The sequence below is a fragment of the Patella vulgata genome, chromosome 7 (genome assembly GCF_932274485.2).
Source record: "Patella vulgata chromosome 7, xgPatVulg1.2, whole genome shotgun sequence".
Taxonomy (NCBI): domain Eukaryota; kingdom Metazoa; phylum Mollusca; class Gastropoda; family Patellidae; genus Patella; species Patella vulgata.
The window spans coordinates 1651124-1672676 of NC_065885.2; the positions used below are offsets into that span (position 1 = coordinate 1651124).

A 21553-nucleotide genomic window follows, 5' to 3' on the forward strand; every position below is an offset into this window, starting at 1 on the left:
GGCTTTTGCCTCTTTATAACAAAGAAATGAAAAAAAGACAGTAATAGAACAAATTAAGACACTTAACAAATACTCACACACAAAACATTCAAATGTCACAATTCTAAGAAGGTTACAATGACGTCATGAGACATAATGGTTGGTTCTGCGATAGGCTACTTGTTGTTTATTTTGTGTTATCTTTGAGGGTAAGGCTGACATGGAATCTGTGTAATGTAAATCGATGGTTTGGAAATCCAGGGTAACAGGTACAAATTGACAGGACAGGAAAAACATAAATTATATTGACGGCCGTAATATGAAGAAGAGTTATAGAATTTCGCTGTCCTGGCTGAATTCTCTTCCATCTCGTTATTCAACAATAGAGAGCAGTATTACCAAAGATATTAGATTTTAATGTACTCATACGCCCATTGTACTCATACGCCCATTGTACTCATACGCCTATTGTACTCGTACGCCCATTGTACTCGTACGCCTATTGTACTCATACGCCCATTGTACTCATACGCCCATTGTACTCATACGCCTATTGTACTCATACGCCCATTGTACTCATACCGCTGTTGTACTCATACGCCCATTGTACTCATACGCCTATTGTACTCATACGCCTAGTACTCATACGCCTATTGTACTCATACGCCTATTGTACTCATACGCCTATTTAGAAATAAAATCAAGTGAAATGGAATTTAACGTCCTACTTTTCTGCTCCGATTGGGCTAATGAAGACGGACATACGCCATACAGTGTGTTATGGGGGGAAGTTTTGCCCGGGCAGCCCTAAGGCTTACTCTTATGTAGAATTCCAACTGCCAAGGGATCTTTAATGTACACGCCAATGTGTACACGGGACCTAGGTTTTTGGTCCCATCCGAATAACTAGACAGTTGTCCTTGTCATATCCTCCGTTCTGCACCACTGACAAGGGGGAAGCACTTCGGAAAATTCCAATGAACTTTCTAGGCCAATGCAGGGATCGAACACCCGACCTCCAGACTAGCGAGCCAGCGTCTTACCCACTTAGTGTAATAAAAGAGCATATTACATACCATACCATAATATCATTACAAACACTACTCTTTAACAACAGTAATACGTTAAATCCCATTTTATTTCATTTAATTTCATTTCTACTCTGTAACATTTATATTGATTATGTTGTAATATGTCTGGTACAATGTCTGAAAATGTTATCGACATAACCCTAAACCTCATTAATAACATTTCCATTTGATTCGCTATATAAATATTATAATATAAATTTGGTGACCTTTATTAAAGCTCGAGAATAAAGGTTATTTGGTCGAACGATTATTTAAATTCATCAATTCTAATTGAAGTAATAATAAATCTGCTTTATCGTACTGAATTATATAATGTCATTATTTAAACATACATTATGCAAGAGCTAAATCTGTCTATTGCAGGTCATTCTTTAGACCTTCAGGAAATGTCATATAAAATATTAATTAGACATTAATTACCGGTAACTTGTCCAGGCCATAATCAACTCTCGATGGCATCGGATTTCTCCGATATTAAATAGATTAGAACGGTTCAGTCATGTTTTGATTTAATTTAAAAGTGGAGGAGCGAGAATTAGCTTCGAACAACCAGTACGGTAGTTGAAATTATGACACACGTCTTGTCAAACCTTCAAAGGCTAATATCTTCGCTCGCAATAGTGTAATTTGAATGCAAACTTCAAATTATTTATTTTACATTATCTATTTTCGAACTATTATAGCAAGAATGGCTAGTTCTTTATATAAATCTTACATGATGTATCTTTAACATTGAAATAGAACATATTGTTGACTTTAATAAGAACAGGAGGACTGAACTACACACAAAAGCAAACCTGCGAACAAGACACAAACTAGGTGACATTACCAGCATAAACAACAAATAAATCAAGGGAACGGATCCGAGGATCAGTCGTAAACGTCCACAGCAATGTACCGTCCCAGCTAGATATATTTCATAAGGTAAGGTCAATTTAAGATTTCGTCAAGGTCGGTGAGATGTAAATACGGTTAGGACACGGGATTGTTAGCGAGAGTTTAGGTTATGGTTAGGATAAGCGTTAGGGCTAGCTACAGGGTTAGGGTTAGGTTTAGATTTAGCGCTTTGACCAAACTTGAAGTTGGCCCCATGAAATAGATTTAACCGTACAGTCCCGGGAATGTACTGAAACAGGCTCCTCTCAAAATGAAAAAATAAAACAACCGCTTACAAGAAAGACGCAATTGATATAATGCGACAGTGGTCGTCTCCTGAAATATGTGTTTTGATGGCGGTAGGCCTAGCTTGACTGACAACTGGGGGAACTGCTCAAATAAACGGGAGTTGGTATCACGTGATCCAGAATTAATACGTAACGCTTCAACCTTGATTGCCTTTGATAAAGTTATTACAGCGTTTTATGGGATCATTCGAGTCTAGTTGTATGTGAGCGATTTAGATTGACCCATTCATGAAAACTCAAACTAAATTACAAGTCATTGAAGCGTGAAATCGATTGAATGGTTATATTATTTATTATTCTATAATTAATGCCTGGAGTGTGTATATGTATATATGTAGGTCTGTTAATACTTCAATTACATTATTATTACACGCCTGACTGTGTCTATTAGAGAGCAGCAATGTATTCTATGGTAGCCAGAAGATGCCATTACAGCAAGGTTTTTATTCTCTCGTCAACTTTCCAATATCAGCGTGATGGTTCGGACTATCTTGGGATACGTCTAATCCGACGCATTGCATTCACTCGCCAACTTTCAGTGTGGTGGTTTGGGCTATCTTGGGATAAGTCTAATCCGACAACCCGCCTTCCAAAGCAGATTAATATCGTTTTGTGACTGGGTAATCGCGTTGACTATGGGGTTAAAGGCTGCTTGGTGTCAGAGGATCGCATTGTTAGCATTACGTAGCGAATCCAACGTCCGATAGAAGTCAGAAAATGAGTGACGTAGAAGCTTATCTGACGTATTGGTGCTTCCCAGGCCACGTGCAGTAATACCTCTGTAGAAGACTAACCGTCACGCGATTTAAATTATCCCAGGGGGCTACTAGTACAGAGTGGACATGATAGATTCTGACGTGATTTAGAGTAATATCACCTTCTTGCCAGACATTTTTCACAGCTTCTACCAATAATATAGAGATATTGCTATAGTTAACGTCGTACTAGGACAGAATTCTCGACAAATTCATTTCCTTTTATGAGTAGCCTGACAAGGACAGCTGTCTAGTCCTTCGGATGAGACGAAAAACCGAGGTCCCGTGTATACATTGGAATGCACGTAAAAGATCCCTTGGCAGTTGGAATTCGATATAAGAGTAGGCGATAGTGCCGCTGCCCGGGCAAAATTTCCCTCATAGCATACTGTATGGCGTATGCCCGTCTTCATTAGCCCAGTATAGGAGCAGAACAGTAGGACGTTAAACCCCATTTCATTTCATTTCATTTCTTTTATGAGTAACAGACCCGATACATTATATAATTAACTTTCTCATTTGACGGATATAACAGAACACGTGCAGGATATATCAGAACTAAGTTGTATGGGTTATATGACAGAAATAAGACGTTTTTATTTATTTATTTTTTTTTTATTTTAAAATAAAATCTGTATTTAAAAATCAATAACAACGACATAGTACATAGTTCACATTATACATTTACAGTGTGTAACATCATATCTTAGAGAATCTCATTAACATTTCAAAATAATAATAATACTAAACATTGATTTAATATTGAAAGCTATACTATATTTCTAAAATTCATTTAGTAGAACAAACAGATACACAAAGAAACTAAAAGCAAAAAAACAAAACACAAAGATAACTAACTAGAGGTATGAACGAACATTTGGGAGATTTGAAAGAAGCAAGACATTTGGGTTATATGACAGAACTAGGACATGTGGGTTATGTGACAAAAGCAAACCATTTGGGTGGTATGACAGAAGCCGACCATTTGGTGGGTGATATGACAGAATCAAACCATTTGGTGGGTGATATGACAGAATCAAACCATTTGGTGGGTGATATACTAGAGAGAGACCATGACATGTCGGAACTAATATATGACATTAATGCAATAATTCGATTGCGGTTCGGATCTATAAGCACAGCAAAAGTTTTCTTTTTAGCTGTGTGAACTCTTCAAAGTGTTATTATGACACCTTCACTACTGTTAGCTAACTAGAGCGATGGTTAGGCCGTTGATTTCAGAAATCGAGGCTACTTGGGGTCTATGATAACCTCAGGGTCACCGACATGGCCACCATTCAAGCGGTTTGAATACAAATCTCGAATAAGAAGTGGTATCAAATGTTTTAGACATAGTACGCATTTCCCAATTCCGCCCACGCATTTAGGAAGCCCCTAGTTGTATGTTATTCCTGGAATGATCGATTATCTGAGAGTCTGTCCAAACTTTATGTTATTGCGGAACGATCGACTGTAACTTTGACATAACAACCATCGTTTCTACACGCATCTATTCTTGCGGGGAACTCTGTATCTGTGGCTGATTTCTGGCGGGGAACTCTGTAACTGTTTCTGATTTCGAGAATGGTTAACTATGTGCAAGTCCGTAGTTGTTGAGATACCAACCACCGATTCTAAAAGGGTGAGGTACACACATTTAGTCTGGCCATGTACCCCCCTCCCCCCTCTCCTCCTGTTTGTGTGTGATTCCGAGACTAGATGCTGACATACCAACCACGGTTTCAATCAGATATATAAACGTTTCACCTTCAAGGTAATTGGCGTGGGTAGTTAGTAATCTCAGGTATTCTCAGGTAACGGACAGGCATAAATACATTATTTCTTTCTATGCCAGGATTAGACTACCCCCTTCCTATTTGTCTGTTAGAATTCAGAGCAACTAAACTCGTTACCTAGCGACAGACTCTTAGCGACCAATACCCTCCACAATAGTGTGTATTACCCTATATATAAATATATATATGTGAAGATGTGGGGGCTGATGTAAATACCGACATACTACGGATTGATAATCTACGTCAGGTTTACAAATGTTCGATCAGTTTATTTCTATGGACAGGTGGAAGCCACGTGGTGATGATGTTTATAATCAAACCCACTCGTATATGCACGCCGCCCACATCTACCCTTATTTTAACACCTGAGCGATTCTTATTTAACGCTTCTAGATTCTCTGAAAATATCAATATTTCAAATTAAAATATTGGGAGCTGATTAAAGTTGTATTAGGTAAGATCAGATAAAGGGCTGACAGTTCTCGCTATAATAGTTAAAAAATAGATAATGAAAACAGAAAATATTGAAAATGTCAGTCAAATTACTTCACTCTTGAGCCAAGGAATCAGCGATATAATTATATACTAGCGTCAGTTGTCATTGCTACTGTTGTTACAATAATAAACACAGTCTTCATTATCCAGTTTTTGATTTAATCAGAAGCAGCAGACCGTGTTCTAATCCAGTTAATATCGTAGGCATCCGATAGCACCCCGAGTTGATTATGGTCTGGATAAGTTGATTAATGTCTAATTAATAATTTAGATAACATTTCTAGCCTTAACTGCTGATTTGGCTGCTGAATAATCAGATCAATAAGACCACTATTATATGACGTCAATTCAATTATATTAGTATTGGCGTGCAGTAGGTAGAGTGTGTTTATTATTTCTATAATATCTGATATGAATTCACTTTGAACATGTTCGTATTACTTTCACAGTGTAATAATCTTTTAATCTTTTAAAAGACAATTTAGTCTGCGAAGCCCTAATCTGCGGTAGCTTTGGTTGTCATGTATGTAGTAATTTACTAATTAAATTGGGCTTATTAAGCGATCATCCAGTTTAGCGAACCAAATATGGACACCGTCTTCATCAGTCCTAAAATGTCGTTTAAACACAACACAAGAAGAACAAATAATATCGATCTAATCGCACAATTCAAAACAAATGTATTGAAACCTTAAAAATTAAATACACGAGTTTCACGTCGATCGGTTAAAATGGTTAACATGACCAAATGTCAATAACAAAACTCTCGTTTGTGTAGAAATGACCAATATATCCTCGTAGCTAATGCAGCGACGTGGTGGAGGGGGTCGTGGGTACTTATCCAAATGAACCGAAGACAAAATAATCTAAACCAACGCCATGTCAATAGATTGTTTTCCATCTATTTTCACCACAATCTGAATAAAACACAGATCCTATTTCGTTTCGTTTTTTTATAGTTCAAAATTTCGTTTTACTTGTCTTTACTACACTAGGGTTTGGAAGAGTTGTTATATAACCCGCGTTCTGGGTGATGTAAGGGATTAGCCAATGAAACGGTCTGTTATGGCCTGCTTTTCGCTTGCGATGCACGGAACTGTGGGTAACCCACTACACACGTCAACGCTGTTTGGTTCATCAAACGGCTGACGTGATAGGGTCAATATTCGCTCGTGTGACCTGTGACGGGACCTCCCAAAACATGTAGTGGAGGCCATCGTAAGTAAAACAAAACGAAACGAATTGTAAATCTGTATTATAATCAGATTGTTTTTATCACTCATAAAAGTAATACACGGGATTTTTTTGTCAAATGTGCCTAATCATTCGAATTGGCAAATGTTTATTCGTACACGCACTGACGTGTACGTTCAAGAATCCTTGTCATAAGACAGTTGACGAAGAGAAGGCAGAACGTCAATGTCTAGATAAAGGCTACCTTGCTAGTAATACACACGTGACCATAAAAACTGTAGGTTAGTCTCAGTATGACCTTTCCTTTACATATGATGAGAACGTTAAACCCCATTTCATTTCATCTTTTTTTTTATCATACCGACTTAAATAATGATGATCGAGGTTAGGCCTAAAATTCAAACGCTAATATCTCGGTTCAGAGTGGAGCAATTTGACTGAAATTTTCAGCATATTCCCTTTAAATTATCTAGCTCTTTATCTAATCTTCCATAATGTATCTTTAAGTTCGAAATTTCAAGATCGCCCACATCTTACTTGGCAAAATGTTAGTAAACATCTCCGTTTGCTACTTCATCGATCTTATTTCTAATTTAGAAACACATTCATCTCTGGAAGTCATCAAACACACTCCAGAATTCACGGGTTACTGTCGGAAGCTTTCGACATAGAAGCAATACAAATTTCGGTGAAACAATCACTTTATATCGATTTTAGTGGAATTAAACTGGTTCAGAGTGTGTTGTTGTTTTCGTTTTGCGGTTGTAAACAATGGTCCATTATTTGTTTATTTATTTATTTACAGACGCCGATTGATATTGTTTTGTTATGATATATCCCGGATTTATTTTTTCCGGTTTCTTTAAACAGAGAGAGTAGAGAGAGAGAGAGAGAGAAAGAGTTTGAGTTTAACGTCCACTCGACACAAACTAGGTCATTTCGGGACTAACATATGGTTTAATTTTATTTCAATAATTCGCTTGTGCGTAGGGGTCTTTAGCAGTAGGAGGAAACCGGAGGACCCGGAGAAAACCCACGAGGTTGGACAGACGACCCTACTCCTTGTCACGTACAACCGGAGAATCGAAACCACGCCAGTTGACTCAATGACAGACTTCATGATACAACGCATACATGCTAACCATTTGGCCATCCAACCTTTGACAGACTACTTTAAGCAGTTAATTTGGTTTTCTGGATTATGGCTTCAATTTCAACTTTGTTTGACTTTAAAGTTTGTTTTATATACTTTTTTTATATCCATATTAAAAGTACTTGTTTGTTTTTATTAAAAAAAATAAGAAAAAGAAAAAAATCATTTAGTATTCTGTATTATATCAGTCAGGAGAGTCCGTCATCTGTTACAGTAGCGGCCATGTTTGTGTTTTTATTAAGACAGTCAATCTATTATCTTGCAGTATCGATCTCTTCCGTTCCTTTTAATTCTTGACGTAAAACTGCTTCACGTAGGAAGTTGTTGATTTGTCACTCTCTAACTGTAAAGAATTATAAAAATATATAGTTTATCGCCATACTAAAGGTGGATGTATAAAAATTATCTAACAGTTTACAAGTATTTTTATGCTTTATATTTATCGCTTTCATTTTTAAAATTTCCAGATTAGTTTATGAAATCGTTTTAACGATCCCTGGAGGTGATATAAATTCGTTTTTAAACGATATCCATTATATTCATCTCACAAATTATCATATATAATGGATCCCAACAAAACTCCCAATCATATATAATGGATCCCAACAAAACTCCCAATCATATATAGTGATTATACACAAAAGAATCATAAATAATGTTAGCTGGGTCCTCGAGAGAGACAAGCACAATCCGCCTACGATTTATTTTAAATCCCAGCTGTTTACTAACATTTTTTAGTTTTGCGAACTTTAATATCAGGTGATCTGATATTTTCTGAAATATAGATATTTGTTTAGGCTACTTAAGAATTAAATAGAAGACATATTATATTCAATATTAACAAGTTATGTTGAATATAAAAACTATATATTGAATATTAACATGATACTTTGAATCTAAACAAGCTATGTTGAATCTAAACACGTGTTAAATATAACACGCGTTGAATCTAAACACGTGTTGAATCTAAACACGTGTTGAATATAACACATGTTGAATCTAAACACGTGTTAAATATAACATGTGTTGAATATACACACGTGTTGAATATAACACATGTTGAATATACACACGTACTGAATCTAAACACGTGTTGAATATACACACGTGTTGAATCTAAACACGTGTTGAATATACACACGTGTTGAATATGCCCCCCGTCCTGCACCACTAGTAACAAGGGGAAACCACGTCGGAAAATCCCGATGAACTTTTCTCGGCCAATGCAGAGATCGAACACGCAACCTCCAGACTAGCAAGTCAGCGTCTTACCCACTTATCAAGATAAGTCGGACCAAATTGTGCTATGAAAAAAAACTAATTATCCTATTTTTCTCACTAATCACATTGTAAATTAATGCACCTTGTATACATAATATGTCATTGTCTGCGATGTCACCTCGGTGGAAGCGGACGTAAAATACAACTAACTACTACTACTACAAATTGTGCTAAAGTGTTATCACGTATGGTGTATAAACAAGTTGTAAAAGTTGATAGATTTACTATTAAATGCATCTGTTACTGAGACAAAATAAATATTATTGTTTAAATACCATATGGTGATTATTAATAGAAGCCAACTAACCTTTTTATCGACTTTTATGAATGGTCAACAAATTTGATCTCCCCATTCAATACAACAAACACACGGAAATCGAACATGGTTAGTAATGGGACAAGCTGTATACGGTTAGTAATGGTACAAGCCCTATATGGTTAGTACAGAGAGAGAGAGAGAGAGAGAGAGAGAGAGAGAGACTAGGTCATTTCGGGACTAACATATGGTTCAATTTTTTTATTTCAATAAATCGCTTGCGCGTAGGGGTCTTTAGCAGTGGGAGGAAACCGGAGGACCCGGAGAAAACCCACGAGGTTGGACAGGCGACCCTACTCCTTGTCACGTACAACCGGGGAATCGAAACCCCGCCAGTTGACTCAATGACAGACCGTATGATACAGCGCGCGCGTGCTAACCATTCGGCCATCCACCCCCCACCCCCCCAGTAATGGTACAAGCCATATATGGTTAGTAATGGGGCAAGCTCTATAGGGTTAGTGATGGGGGCAAGCCGTATGTGGTAAGTAATGAGACAAGTACTATATGATTAGTAATTGGACAAGCTGCATATGGAACAATTTCTGTTTGGTTAGTAATGGGGAAAAGCTATATCATTAGTAATGAGACAAGCTCTATATATTATTATAAGTGTTTATTGAACAGGGGACCCACGTTTTTGGCTTAACAAATTACAAACCAAATATTACCAACAAGTCCATATTTCACATTGTACTGGGTAATTCCATTAGTGTCGTGCATTAGTTAGAGCAGGATACTTTGTGTATCAATGTCTAGGAGAGTCTACACAGCTCTTCTACATGGTTGATAGGTTTGTGTGTTCAAACCGTCTTATTCGTGCGCCGTTATAAAATTCATCTGAACGGTCCCGGATATGTACGGGGCACGAGATAGGTCCGACCTTTTAACCGTGTGGGTTTTCTCCGAGTTTGCCGGCTTCTGAAGAACCCTGCTTGCAAGCGAATTATTGATATAAATTTATATTATATATGCTGCTATGATGAGACCTATTTTTTTTTTATAGCAGTCGGCAGTAATTTTGTTATGTAACCATAGTAACTAATGTTAGTAAAGTAATTAATTATAGTATTTTTGTGTCTTCGATAATATAATGACATCACCATCGTTACTCATCGTACTTTAGCTTTACAATGTTTAGTTTGCTTGAATGATATACATCTCTGAAAATCCCCTGTCGATTTTTATTCGCCCTCCTTGGCCTTACCTAGTTTGTTTTAGTTGATGTGCCAATGCAATATAAACATTCGCTATATAATTAATATATCATTTCATAGATCAAAAACGTTTAATGAGGTAAACAGACACACATTCGTATAAATGAAACTGTTAATAGTCCAGACTTAGGTTAATTGAGGAGGGAATGCTTATTTCGTTTATCAAACTTACAAATCGGTTAATTTTCTAACATAAAATGTTATCTATGTGAATTCTTCAAATGCGAAATATTCTACAAAATAAATTCGAATAAGACTTTGATATAGACCATTTCCATTATAGAACTGTTTTGTTTTCAAATCGTTGTGTGTAGAAAAATTGGATGATAAAAAAAAATCATTTTTAAATCATTACATATAAGGATGTTGAAATGTGTAGGGGCATTCAACATTCCAAAAGGCAATGACCCCGAGTGAATAATCTCTGAAAGTCTGGTTCTTGTACATACAAGATACAACACTACCATATGTCCCGCTTATTGGTGATCCTTAAATTGGTTAGGTATAGAAGATGATGTTCTAGTATTATCTGAAACAAGTTGAAATAAAAATTATATATTTTGGTATTTAAAGGATTTGAGAATGGTTGGTCTAGATAAAAACATAAAATATCTATACGATTAAATGTGTCGTTCCGAAGATAAAGCGAAAGTAGATTTGCTTCCAATTTCTAATCATCTAAATCTCACCGAAGTAGATAGATTTGATTAATTTACCCTTCTCTGCCCCCTCTCCCCTCTCCGCACGCCATTGTCATAAATAGAAATATATCAATACCCAAGTAATGAAGCCGTATTTCTTAATTATCTGGGAATGGCATACTGATCACATTTGTTGTACTTTTTAAAATTAAAACCTTCCTTTGTGTGTGTTTTTATAAAAGACAATAAACAATGCACCAGAGTATTGTTGTTTTTTTTATGTATGCATGCATGGTTAAGCTTGACTGGATAAACAGTCAATTCATTGTGTTATTTGTACCAAGAGGAAATGAATTGCACTGTCGAGAACAGATAATTACAAACAAAAAATAGGTTATTATTGAGCTTCTCTGTAAATTGTTTCTATTTTTAGAATCGTTGTGTTGTTCTCGTGTACAGTCGAGACGTTTGTACTTGGGGTGGATGTGATTAGTCAACAACTAGATTGACTGAGTTCGATTTCATAATAAGAAAGAAAAACATTGTTGAGTGCAATGTCAAATTAAATTATCGATGTTCAAATTCCTTGGTAGGTCGAATAGAACCATCTGAAGTTTTACAGGGGTAGTTACTCACAAGGAAATTGTAATTTGACTTTACAGAACCCTTACCATGCGACAAGGGCCAGAATTTGGGTTTTATGCCCCAATTCTTTAGGCGTTCGGGGCCACGCATATTTGGGCGATATATTCGAGGGATCACTGTTATTGTGTTGTCCGAATTTATAAACTATATAATTTTCCCAACGAACTTTAATTAAAATCCGAATATTTGACCCTAAATTGATTGCACGTTTGTTTTTATATCCTTTTCATGATATTATGGACAGTATTGCACGTCTGGGACCGTTTTCCTCTTCTAATACATACGCCCATTCATTAAGCTTGCCTTCTTGTTCCATTTAATAATTGTTGATAGTCGTGTCTAAATAGATTCACGCAACAATTTTAACCGATTTCTTCTCGAAGCTGTGAGATTTCATCATTTTATTGATTTTGTGATTTACAGTAGAACCAGAAGTAATTCGTCTCCCGCCGGAATCGTGGAATAATTGAAATATCAGGAATCTAGAATTACCACAGTTTGTTTGTAGTTAATGTAGCATTATTTCAATTCCTGGAATTTAAAGATACGTTCTCTCATCCAAACACAAGTCTTTAGTAGCCAAGTCGGTGCTAAATTCTCAAAATTTACTTATTGTTTCGACTAAAATCGTCGATTTAGAGATTAAAATTAACTTTAGTAATTCAATTAAATGGATGCGGAATAAATACTTCTCAAAATTCTAGTGTTTTGGACTAAAATCGTCGAATTAGGACATAAAATGTCGGTCATCTAGTACACTGTCTGTTCTCAAGTGGAGCTAACTGTAGACAGACAGTGTAAGTTTAGTATACCCGGTTCCTTCGACTGGCGATTACATGGAGTAAATGTATTTTATAATTAAATTAGCGAAAATAAAATTAAACAGTTGAATAGAAAGACTATATAGAAAACTGAAACTAAATATTTATTTGAAAATAGTCATTAATATACACATGTTGCCAATGCTTTATTGTTAAATGATAAGGTCAGCTCAATCTTTCGTCATAGGTCACGAGATGTAAACAAGGCTAGCGCTAATCCCGACACTAACTCTAACCCTGGACCTATCCCCAATGCTTACCCTAACCCTAACCTACAATCTCGCCAACAATCACTTCTGTATTTTAAAAACTATTAATTAGACATTTATTAACATGAAAAGACCTTAATCAACTCTCGATGTCATCGCTAGCCTGTGATATTTAGCGGATTGGAATACATTTTGTGAAGGATAATTAAACGTAAAAATGGATAATCGAGACTTTGTTTTTTATCGTACCGAGTTTAGTAATGATGATCGAGGATGGCCTAAAATTTCAAAAGCTAATATCTCTCTCTCTCTCTCTCTCTCTACCTACCGGTACAACATTTATGTATATTATTGACGATGCTGGACAAAATTTTATTTCGTCATGGTGACATGGCAAAAAAAGGAGCTGAATCAACAAAAATTTGTTTCAATATTCATAAGAATTAGTATCGACATTTCACAACAAAGTAATCATACCTCGTCCCACTGTTCTGCACCGACTCGGATAATGGGATAGGCTAACAGTGTGCCATGGGGGAAATGTTGCACAGGCAGCTGTGGTATGGCCTACTTGTTTAGGGATTCTTGTGGATGTATTCTAGCTAACAAGTAGATTTATGTTTTAAAAATTATCTTAAATAACACTGTAGATATTAAATGAATACAATCGTCTCTTTTCTTCAACATTGGAACGATATGAAACATTTTGAAATAGACCCTAGATAGTAAGCACAGGGAGACCGCACTACACACAAACAATGACGCAAGATAAAACAGGAGCGGTTCCAGAGGCGGGGGTTGGGGTCCATACCCCACCCTGCTCAGCTACATCATCAGATGATGGGATGGGATGGGCATCCAAAGACAATGATATAGACATGTTTGATAAAACAATTAATGCTTTGCATCAATGAAATTGAATCACAATGTGGTCCTATTAATTCATTATCAAAATTAACATCAAACGAGGTGTTGGATTTCTCTCTTTAAAAGGCTGAGCCTGGCACCCCACCCCACCCCCCTCCTGCAAAAATTCCTGGATCCGCCCCTGCAAAAGCTACGGACAAGACACAATATACACACACCACAAATATCAAATGCACATATGAGATCAAGGGGATTAATAATAAAGATTATAAACAACATTTCGTCTATTCAACTACTGTACTTACGTAGTGAAGCATGCCTCAATTATTCACAACTAAATCCTTAATGCGAGTATACTATTTACTATAGACCAATGGCGACAAGTTGCTTTGATGTTTAAACAATTAAAATATAATTTTTCTACTAGTCACAGTTACATAGCAAAATAAAACGGAAGTACTGAATGAATTTTATTTATTTTTTAACGTATTCACCTACCGCCCAAATAATAGCCCTCTATACTTACTTACCTATTCTCATTGGTTTTTATCTGTATACGGAAGATAGTTATCAATATAGGCAAGTATTTTCCCAGTATTACTTAAATCCTTAGTGGGATGGTGTTATAGTCGAATTGCTTTATAACACAATTAACCATTAACGTTAAAGTAGATAATAACCTGATTAAAACACAGATCCTATTTCGTTTCATTTTTTATAGTTCAAAATTTCGTTTTACTTGTTTTTACTACACTAGGATTTGGAAAAGTTGTTATATAATCCGCGTGCCTTTTGATGTAATGGATTGGCCAATGAAACGGTCTGTTACGGCGAGTTTTTGGCGTGAGTTGCGTGGAACTGTGGGTTACACTTTGTAGAAACATCAACGCTGATTGGTTAATCAAATTTCTATCCAGTGTCGTAGAGTCAAAGGCCGCTCGTATGACCTGTGACGCGACTTCCCGCTACAACTGGTCAGATCTTCACTTAGTAGAGGCCATCGAAAGTATAAAAAAAAACGAAACGAAATATTGATCTGCAATTTAATCCGCTCTGTTGTTTTAGTTGAGATAACCTTATACGAAAATAACGTTCTAAAAGAATGATAACGCCCTAACAGAATAACGTTTTACTGTAGTAACGCTTCGTTCTTTAAACTATGTTGTTTTGGTGGAGAGGGAGACGCGGTGGCTCAGTGAGTAAGACGCTGGTTCGCCAGCCCGAAGTTGAAGTGTTCGATCCCGGTGTTGCCCGAGAAAGTTCATTAGGATTTTCCCACGTGGTCCCCCTTTCTCAGTGGTATAATCTTTCGGGTGGGACTAAAAAAAACGAGGCCCCGTGTACATACTGACTGACGTGCAGGTAAAAGAACCCTTGACACTTGAAAGAGTAGGTCGTAGCGCCGCTGTCTGGGCGGCAAGTCTCGTATGGCACTGCGCCAGAAAAACCCGATGAACAATCTCGACCCATAACGCCTGCTCACAGAGCAACCACGGCTCTCGGCAAAATTATCATAACGTGAACGCTATAGTCGGATAACATTACATACAGAAATAATAAAAAATATCGCTCTAGTTAAACAGTATTATTTGACAGTTAGAAAAGGTTGCCGTTTATCCGGTTATACACATATGTTCTAACGTTACGTCTAGACACCCAACAGTTTATACTTATATATCATCAATCATAACAAATTGTTCATTATTTCTCGCTGTCTTTGATCTGGTTCGAGTTTTATATTTAGCTCGAGTGTGCGTTGGTTCTCGGTAATATTCGAGTGAATCTCACAGTGGAGAGAAAATTTCGTAAATAGCAACAAATTTATCGTTTTTTGTAAAAACGAAGTGATGTGTTGATGCATATTGTGAATATTTGTTAGTTTCGTACAAACCTTTCTGGTCTGTTTTAAATTGGTGTTTATGTTGCTGAATCAATATATAAGATAATAGGACTATTGATATATTGTTTTCAAGGTACGTAGTCCATAATATTTTTATTTATTAGTTTACATCAGTTAGTTACAACTATAGAATCTTCAATCATGGACATTCCTAGAATTTGTGAAGTTATGATTTTATGTAGATCTAATAATAAAATGAGCTGTGGGGACCTGCCTCTTCCAAATTTAAAAATCAGAAAAATCATTCGTACAAAAGACGGGAGATGAGCTGGGTCAGTTGGTAAGACGCTGCCTCATTAAACAGGAGATACTTCCGGTTTCGTCCGAGATAGTTTCCCGTGATTTTATGGTGTGTTTTCCACGTTCGGATATCACGCAAAACCCGGGTCCCCGATACACAACCGCATGCATGTAAAAGAACACTTCAGAGTTGGAATTCGAAATAATTGTAGATTGTGTAGTGCCGCTGTCCGGGCAAAATTTCCTCATAGCACACTGCATGGCGTATAGCCCAGTTGGTGCAGAAAGGTAGGCCATTAAAGCCCATTTCATCTTGTTCATTTCCTGTATAGCGCGTGCACTATGAACTTATCAACATGACACTTGTCATTATTATCAAGTCCGATAATACAACTCAGTTAAGTTATATACGTAGTATCGTGTGTGAGGCAGGTTATGCTTACATTTTATAACACCTGGTACCACAGCTTATTATTTGGGAACTTCACATAGCGTATATACATTTTCTCCTTAAATGTTATTTAGACGAAGAGGTATAACTTTCATAATAACACAACTTTATGGACTCACACCTTGATAACGATACCTGTAAGAGTACTGAAACATTGTTTGAATAAGATACCTGTAAGAATGATGAAACGTTGCGTGTAATAAATTTAGTAGTAAATTCATAAAGTTGGATGATATATTTATTTATGTGTTCTTGTACTATTCACGTAACGTTACACTAGGTTAATAAACTTGTTGATATTTATTGTCCTTCACGCCTCTACAAACCGACCTATTTATATATATATACTTTACCTTTACACGCATACCTTACGTTCTTACAGGTATTATATATACACAACTTACATCATACCGACAGGTATCATATATATAGACTTACTTGTTTACAATAATTACCAAACGTACTGACATCAAACCTGAGATGCAATTTGATCAGATTACCTGTGGCGTCATATTTTAAAGATCCGTAGAATTATTAATTTCGAATTCCATTCAATGTGAATAAATAGGTTGTTCTACGTGTAGTCTTTCACAGTATTGAGTTACCGTACGTGACGTCATCGTTGGTTGTTATTGTGGTAATCGATGTTTTTTCGGGGTGAAGCGATCAATTATAATTCAGTTGGCAGGGGCGGGTCCAGGATTTTCAGAAGGTGGGGGGGGGGCGTGCTGCCCCCACTTGGGAGTGCAAAGCCCAGCCCTCGGTGGGCGGACTGATGGGTAATCAACCGAGTCACCAACCGACTCGTTTCGGAGTAAATTACGATTTCCAACCTAAACTGACTGTTAATTCCTTTCCCGCGAGAAAATATGTCAATATTTGAATTTTGCTAAATAAAAACATGGCAAGTCATAGACGGCATACACCGTAGACACACACTAGTCATAGACACATAGAATGACTCAAACTAAATAAAGAAAAACACAGCTATGAACATACTTTATTGCAGTGTTTCGAATTTCAGATAGCTGGCTTCTTTAGTGAGAAATGTTCTTAAGTGTGCCGTTCAAAATTTTACGGCCCACTTAGGAAGATCTCGCGGCACACCTGTTCGCCACCGCAAAGATAGCCCCCCCCCCCTGGATCCGCGCCTGGTTGGGTCCACTATTTGTATTTAAAGAACATCTTCCATCTTTTATAGTCCTTAGAAACTCCACCGGAAGGCTGTCTGGTGCATCTTACGGAAAAGGTGAGGACTCCTTACTGAGCGCCCCCCCCCCAGTATCCACTCTTTTGAACCGGATGTCCTTAGATTCCATCCGGATAACAAATAGATGATTCTATCTTTATGTCTAGTGATTTCTTTAAACCGGATTTATTTTTTAAGTCCAATATTCTGTGTAGTAGAACTAGAACAGGACTCTAATTTTCTATCTTTATGTCTAGTGATTTCTTTAAACCGGATTTATTTTTTAAGTCCAATATTCTGTGTAGTAGAACTAGAACAGGACTCTAATTTTTACAATCAAGGAGATTGGATGACTGAATCAGCTTAACTTGAGTTGAAACCCATCGTAGGTATGGAGTATTGCCTGCCCGATTACCAGGCGTAGAGGTCTCATCATTCCCCCTCTCCTACTACAACAATATAGACATAGGTATGTAGGTCTAATCCTGCGGATGGTCCAAAACACGGAAAACGCCAGATCGGAGACAGTCCTGCATACATGACGTCATATGTGGGTTGTGTGTTCGGTTTAAGAATTTGGTGGAGAGGTTATTATAATTAAGTCTCCACATCTCAAGACGAAATCTTCAGGTCCTAACCCTAACCCACAATCCACATATTTGCTAATTCCGTTCCGAGACCGAACTCATGTTTTCGTGGGGGTGGGGTGAGGGTGTGGGTATAATTCAAGTATTCAGCCAGTTTAGTTAGTATTGGGTAGTATTAAGTTAGTGTTGGTATTAGGTTGTATTAAGTTAGTGTTAGTATTGGGTAGTATTTGGGTAAATCGTCCTGCTGACCGGAGATTAACATCAGTATTGTTGAACCATGATCAAGTTGAAGACGATATAAGTTACATGTGCTATTACATTCAGTAATAGGTTACAGAATACAATTACTGTAATAAGAAGACATTAGATAATAACCTAGGATAAATGTCTCTGTTTTCTGGGGTGTGAATAACATTATAGAAACACCTATATAATTACAGTTTATATACACATGTATGTCGGACCTCTATCATACCAGGAGTAGGGTCGCCTGTCCAACCTCGTGGGTTTTCTCCGGGTGCTCCGGTTTCCTCCCACTGCTAAAGACCCCTACGCGCAAGCGAATTATTGAAATAAAATTAAACCATATTTTAGTCCCGAAATGACCTAGTTTGTGTCGAGTGGACGTTAAACCCCATTTCTCTCTCTTTCTCTTTTATCATACCATAAAAGGTAAAACCAAGTAAGAACAATCCAAAGAGTTATTATAGTTGGGCCTGGTAGAGTTATTATAGTTGGGCCTGGTAGAGTTATTATAGTTGGTCCTGGTAGAGTTATTATAGTTGGTCCTGGTAGAGTTATTATAGTTGGGCCTGGTAGATTTATTATAGTTGGTCCTGGTAGAGTTATTATAGTTGGTCCTGGTAGAGTTATTATAGTTGGGCCTGGTAGAGTTATTATAGTTGGGCCTGGTAGAGTTATTATAGTTGGGCCTGGTAGATTTATTATAGTTGGTCCTGGTAGAGTTATTATAGTTGGTCCTGGTAGAGTTATTATAGTTGGGCCTGGTAGAGTTATTATAGTTGGGCCTGGTAGAGTTATTATAGTTGGGCCTGGTAGAGGTTTCACACAATTGGTCCTGGTAGATTTATCACATGGTCTTCGATCCCAGTGCTGGCCGAGAAAGTTGCCTTAAAATAACCAAGATATTGTATTTTATTTCAAGCTCTAGCGATAACGTCTCTTTAAAGAATTAAATTGAGTTTTTGTGAAGAAAAGAAAGGAACAAAGCTGAACGTTTTAACTGTCGAATAATAGGTCACCATATAATCTATTTGCTCTTGTAAATTTGACCTCGTATATAAATAATATTCTCTGATTTAACCGTAGAAGTGGAAATTTTTCAGGTAATTGGTCTCTGACGTTGGTTAATATATTGTTTGTATGTACTTGGTTCGGTAGTTACGACAGTGTCAGATGCCCCAGTGACTTTCATGGTGGAGTAAATCTTTATGAATGAATGTAGACTAAATTATCTAGATCTAGTTCACGGTTCGTATTATTACTGGTAATCCACCCATCTCCCCTCAGGCAAATTTTATCTATGGAACCTAGATAGTTCACGGTTTCTGTATTTTGACTGGTAACCCCGCTAGTCGTCATTTCTTCGATGCCAGCGTCCATGAATGTAGCCTATATTTATCAAGTTTCTGTATTTTGACTGGTTAGCCTGCTCTTTCTTCATGCAAACCATCCACAAAGAAGTTTCTGCTTCTAAAATCCAAGTATAAATATCGTCGGGTGTCTGGATGACCGCGTTGATTGCATGTCGTTACATTTTGGCATCAAAGGAAATTGAAATATATTTAAATACGGTTTAACGTCATAATGTTCTGCTTCTACTGGGTTAGCGTTAGCCGGGTTCGATCTCTTTATCAAAGGAGCAGGACGGAAGGACTGACAAGGACAGCTGCCTAGTGCACGTAGAAAAACCATTGACAGTTGTGATTCGATGAAACATGGGCGCCACTTATGATCCTAAATGATTCACGCCAGATTTGAAAGAAAAAACATCAAAAACAATAGGGGGCGTAACTCCGGACCGGAAGGTCACAGAACGTTGAAAATCGACATGGTTTCGCCCTAGCATGACCACAATGTTTCACACCAAATTTGAAAAAAAGAAAATCAGTCGCCTCGATCGAGTTCGCAGGCGACTGGCAGTATAATATGAAATGTGGGCGTATACAAATGTCACCTACTCGTGGAAGGAGGAAAATTTCCTTTAATGAAGTTATAATATCAATAATAGCGATGTAACACGTGTTTCGTAGTAGCACATGGAATATATTTACATTAAAGAAAAGTCGATGGCTTCCTGTTGTTATTGAGGATATAAATATTGACATATACAACATATAATTATCTTAGCTCTTTCTCTCTCTCTCTCTCTCTCTCTCTCTCTCTCTCTCATTAATATATTTTTTTTCTGTAAATTCAAAGTCATGAAATTTACAGGTTGTCCGAAAAATGCCAATAAAAATTAGCGACTCGATCTCTCTCTCTCTGTACTTTTTTTTAAAATTAAAGCATCTTGACGTTTCTTTGTGTGTGTCTTTATTAAAGACTATAAACAAAGCAACAAATAATGGGGTGGATAATATCCACACGTTGTAATTTTGTTATTGATAAAGTGAAATGAAATGGGGTTTAACGTCCTACTGTTTTGCTCCGAAATGGGCTAATGAAGACGGGCAATACAGTGTGCTATGAGGGAAATTTTGCCCGGACGCGGGACTACAGCTTACTTTCATATCGAATTCCAACTGTCAAGGGATATTTTACGTGCACGCCAATGTGTACGCGGTACCTCGATTTTTCGTCTCATCCGAATGACTAGACTGACCTTGGCAGGCCCTCCGTCCTGCATCACTGACAAGGGGGAACCACGCCGGAAAATCTGGGTGAACTTTCTCGGCCAGTGCAGGGATCGAAAACGCGACCTCCTGGCTAGTGAGCCAGCGCTATAGCCACCGTGGTCCCCATGTTATTGATAGAACTAAGACAGATTAACATACCGTAACAGAAAAATAATGAAATGATTACAGTGAACAAATCTAGTCCGGCTTGTGTTTGCTCGAGGTTTATTTTATTGGTTTGACCAAGTGTGAAACAGTAAATCATAGCTAGCCTTAGTCATAATATTATGTGAACACGGTAGCTATTGAACTTGACTTGTTATCTACTATTATAAAAACTTCCCAATTCAATTAACTGATTAAAGTAGTCCGTCAAAGAAAAGTGTTTTATTAGAGGAGAGAGAGAGAGAGGGAGAGAGGGAGAGAGAGAGAGAAATGGGGTTTAACGTCCGCTCGACACAAACTAGGTCATTTCAGGACTTGTATATTGTTCAATGTTTTGTTTATTTCAATAATTGGTTTGGGCGTACGGATCTCTATTTGACCTTTGTATAAAGACAAACTTGTATGAAACAAGTTAATATGGTATCGAGTGTTTAAATACAAAATAATGTCAGGGGAGGTCTGGTCGAACAATACACGGTGACTTATTGAATATCTGACAATAAATCAATCCACGTG

The 21553-nt window shown here is 37.2% G+C and overlaps 1 protein-coding gene across 3 annotated transcripts in view; it reads left to right on the forward strand.

The window, feature by feature from the left end:
* The window catches only part of LOC126828649 (solute carrier family 2, facilitated glucose transporter member 1), a 79372-nt gene that overhangs the window by 20901 nt on the left and 36918 nt on the right, over nt 1-21553 (forward strand). The window contains exon 1 of one of the 3 annotated variants that reach the window (XM_050558545.2): nt 15538-15617. The exons of the other annotated variants lie outside the window; for them this stretch is intronic. The gene's annotated coding sequence lies outside the window, so the exon portion shown is untranslated. Of the gene's footprint in view, nt 1-15537; nt 15618-21553 lie in introns of those variants that run through there. 3 annotated transcript variants of the gene reach the window in all.